Source organism: Oncorhynchus clarkii, chromosome 32 (genome assembly GCF_045791955.1).
Source record: "Oncorhynchus clarkii lewisi isolate Uvic-CL-2024 chromosome 32, UVic_Ocla_1.0, whole genome shotgun sequence".
Lineage (NCBI taxonomy): Eukaryota > Metazoa > Chordata > Actinopteri > Salmoniformes > Salmonidae > Oncorhynchus > Oncorhynchus clarkii.
In genome coordinates, this window is record NC_092178.1 from 25,702,950 (window position 1) to 25,707,571 (window position 4,622).

Here is a 4,622-nt window from a genome sequence, read left to right on the forward strand (position 1 = left end):
AGCTGTACTTCTCTCCCACCTCTTCCTGCTCTTCCACCCTCTGGCAAACACTACTAGCTGCCATTGATCAATTGAGCACCAGAACAATAGATGGGCCAATCCCTCTGTGGTTCTGTAGCTGTCTATTGTCTCAGGACTGTTTTGACATGCTGGACAGGAGGCACTAGACTGGTCCCACATCTGTTTGTGTGTAGAGTCTACTGTCGCTGCACCAAGCTACAGAGATACAGATACGGCTGGGTCAATATGATAGGTCTATGGAGGGATGGTTAAATGAGCGAAGGGGAAGAGGAGAGCCTGCGCTTCAATTTCAATCAATTGATGGAACTATGGCCATACTGTGATAAATACGAGAGCCACCAAATGTAAAGTACGGGAATCTTACAGTAACATATTGTATGTTATTTGTGTGCTGATTCTAACTGACTGTGGTTCCAATGAGGTGCTGGTCATGTAAATGGGGGTTGGGATTGACTCCTGTCGATAATGAGTGTTGCTTTGAAACCAATTGTGCTCCACTTCAGCATGGCATGGGTTCGTTCTGGACAGAGTCAGAGGCTAGAGGGGCTACAGATCTGTCACAGAAAGGAACCACTGTGGATCAGAGAGAGAGACAGAGAGAGGAAGAGAGATGCTTTGATCGAGTGGAAGCAGGGGTGAAGAGAGCGGTAGAGAATGAGAAAATGTGAGGGAGGGAGGGAGAAAGAAAGGGAGAGAGGAGGAAGAGAGACAGAGAGAGAGGGACAGAAAGAGAGAGCGAAAGACAAAGGAAGTTGCTCCTCCTTCTCTAGAGCTCCGTCTGTCTGTTTGCCATTACATAGCCAGCGGCCAAGTGGCTGCCACTTGGCCTTTGTCGTCATGCCACTGACTGTTGTGGTCTCTTTTTTTTACATGTTCAATTTCTCACAGATGTGGGATTCACTTTTAAGCCATATTCTCTATCATAGCGATTAAACCCAGTTAATGGCGCCAAGATGTTCCCCAACAGAAAGGACTCATATAAATGGCTAATTGCCTGAGAGGAACGTTTTCAAAAGTAACTTAGAAACATACAAATATTTTTTTCCCTTATTTCTCTCTCTATTTAATAGCCAAACCGCCGAGCAGAGATTAGTGAAAATAATAAAATATCAAAGAATGAAAGCTGCCCAGTGGTCTTGCAAAAGTTTTGTATCATTCAAGTCGTTAAAAAAACCCGGCTTGTTGCTTGAAGCGGAAAAGAAGAAATGAAAGCAAATTATAAACCAGGGATTTTCTCTGTCAAACAGGAACTTCCCATGTGGGAGAGAGAGACATGGAAGTATTTTGATTGCCACGTTCTAGAAGAGACAGTGCTATCATTGTGGCAATCATTTCTATGTGGGGGATGTAAACATGATTTTTCATCATCATACAACACAAAACAACAACAACAAAAAACAACAGCTAATTGGTTTAATTGGTCTTGTGGTTTTAACTAGCTAGGCTGTATTCCTCTGATGTATAGAAAGCGATGGAGAGAGACCGGGCCAGTTTATATTCAATCTATCTCTATCTCCCCATCTCTGTTTCTCTTCTGTCTGTTTATCTGTCTGTCTCTGTCTCTCTCTCTCTGTCTGTCTGTCTCTCTCTAGCTCTCTGACAATCTCTCTGATCTTCCTTCCCTGCCGTGACAACCTTGCAGCCCAGCCTATTGAAAACTGACACCATTGATTTTTCAAGACAACAGTTGTGGCCAAAGCCAGACATCATAAGTCCGTTAATCGAACCCAGTCACAGATCCACCCAATAATAACCTGAGGGGCAAGTAATGACCAACAGTCACCAATCTCTGTTTGTCTGTCTGCATCCCAAATTGCACCCTATTCTCTTTATTGTGCACTACTACATTCATTCTCATGCTTTACTCTTGTCATGACACATTGCATCAAGGCAAATGGAAATAGGCCTACTTCTCATGGATTTCCTTCCCAGTGGCAGTTATTAGGAATGATGACACTTTACTGATAATAGCTGCTGTATCAGACTGCCAGACATAGGCTGTACCTGAAATGGCACCCTATTCCCTATTTATAGTGCATTACTGTCCATCGTCAAATGTAGTGCACTATATAGGGAATGGGCATTGAAATCAAATCAAATTATATTTGTCATATGCATCGAATACTTACAAGCCCTTAACCAACAATGCAGTTTTAAGAAAATACAAAAAAAAAGTAAGAGATAAGAATAACAAATAATTCAAGAGCAGCAGTAAATAACAATAGCGGGGCTATATACAGGGGGTACCGGTACATGTATTGGCACCGGTGTTGAGGTAATTGAGGTAATATGTACATGTAGGTAGAGTTATTAATGTGACTATGCATAGATATGCATAGAAGCCTCTTGGACCTAGACTTGGCGCTCCGGTACCGCTTGCCGTGCGGTAGCAGAGAGAACAGTCTATGACTAGGGTGGCTGGAGTAGTATACTAAATGGTACAGGGTGCCATTTCAGACGCACCCTAGTCATGATTGTGGGAGAAGCTAGCTGCTGTCACATCACAAAGCATCTTAGCATGGGAGGACAATGCACAGTTCACAGAACATGCCATCAGCTAGAGGCTGTCTTTGTTTTGTTGTTGCAGTAGCCTCAGTTGCTTTCTCTTCTCAGTGTAAATGGCCACATAGATTGGGTTCTGCAACTTGGGAAATGTATATTTGATACACAATTCACCTGTTTGACCTGAAGACTTGCCCAATTTCACAGTACCATCCATGAACATAAATGAATAGACAGACTTTTAAAAAATACTGTACTTTTCAATAATACTTTATTTTGTCATTTTTAGCATGCAGCACAATTGGCTGACTAAGTGTGTAACCAATGCTGTATTATTACTACCAGAGAGATTTGAATAACATTTCAATATGATAAAGGATAGGCACAACCCCCACCCCCCCATCTCTCTCTCTAGCTCCCTCCCCCTCTCTCACAAGTTATTTTCTCTCTCTCTCAGCACTCCCTGCAATTAGCAGTGGAGCTTTGCTCGACATTAGGTCTTTCTTTGTGACACGTCCTACATCACCACGGCCACAGAGGGAGTGAGTCAGCTTTTGTGCAGGAGGATAATGAGGAACAACACTGTGATGAGAGCCAGCAGAGTCAGAAAGGAATGTCAAATTCTGTTCAATTCATCCACAGCAGAGTAGAACACCTTGTTTTAGGAAGTTATTGTGTCCGTTTGAACTGGTACCCTATTCCCTACATAGTGCGCTATCTTTGACCAGGGCTATGGCAAAACCAGGCGGACACTTATAGGCTTTTATCTGAAGTATATATAAAAAAGGAAAACCTCATTCAAATATGCCTAGAGAATTTCAAGTTTGGTGAAAAGGGTTCGACAATGTGCAGGCTTTCTGATTCTACTAAAAAACATGCAATCAAAACGAAAGCATCAAATGGAGTTTGAAATCAATAAGAACTGTGTTCTTTGTTGTTTAATTCTCCCTCTAGTTTCCCCACACCAGACTGAGCATTAACCTGGGACCAATTATCATGACAGAAACATCGCAGATCATGACAAAGAGCACATCTCAAAGAGACCCAGACCCCCTTCATGTGTACGCTCAACCCACTTAAGTCAACTATCACTTCACAAATTAGTCAAAAACACTGTTTACAGTCGAGGAATTAAATATAATTGAAGTGTAAAACAAATAGTATATTTCTGTTGTAGGAAGACAACAACAGTTCCTCCACTGCACTGGTTAATAAGAGCAGAACAGGCTTTGGCCTCTCAATGAAACTACTGCTGCCTGCTCAGCTGCTGGCATTCCAGAATCATCTGTATCTTATCACTGAAAAATGTCCCTTAAACAGAAAAAGCTGCAGCTCCAGCCAGGCTTTCCTTCCTTTAAAGAGAATGGCTTGTTGTCTTCAAGGAGGAGGGATTGCTTTTGGCTCAGCCACATGCACACAGTTACAGCCCTATAGCCCCAGCCTCAGCCCCAGCCTCAGTTACAGCCCTATAGCCCCAACCCTATAGCCCCAGCCCTATAGTCCCAGCCTCAGCCCTATAGCCCCAGCCTCAGTTACAGCCCTATAGCCCCAGTTACAGCCCTATAGCCCTAGTCCCAGTTACAGCCCCAGCCTCAGTTACAGCCCTATAGCCCCAGCCTCAGCCCTATAGCCCCAGTTACAGCCCTATAGCCCCAGCCTCAGTTACAGCCCCAGCCTCATAGCCCCAGTTACAGCTCTTTAGCCCCATCCCTATAGCCCCAGCACCAGTTACAGCCCTATAGCCCCAGCACCAGTTACAGCCCTATAGCCCCAGCTCTATATCCCCAGCCCTATAGCCACAGCCTCGTCCTGGTTCTCATCATCTTGACAATAAAACTAGAGAACTTAAAACAAAGCACATTTTCATGAAGGAGTGTTTTGAGATTTCCGTTGCTGGATGACTTGGGCTGTGCAGTGTGAACTGAATGAACAGTCCTTTTTCTTCTCATCTTATCTTTGATAACTCACATATCTATTAGGTGAAATACCAGTGTGATATCACAGCATTAAGATTTGTGACCTGTTGCCACAAGAAAAGGGCAACCAGTGTAGAGCAAACACCATTGTAAATGCAACCCATATTACGATTATTTATTTTT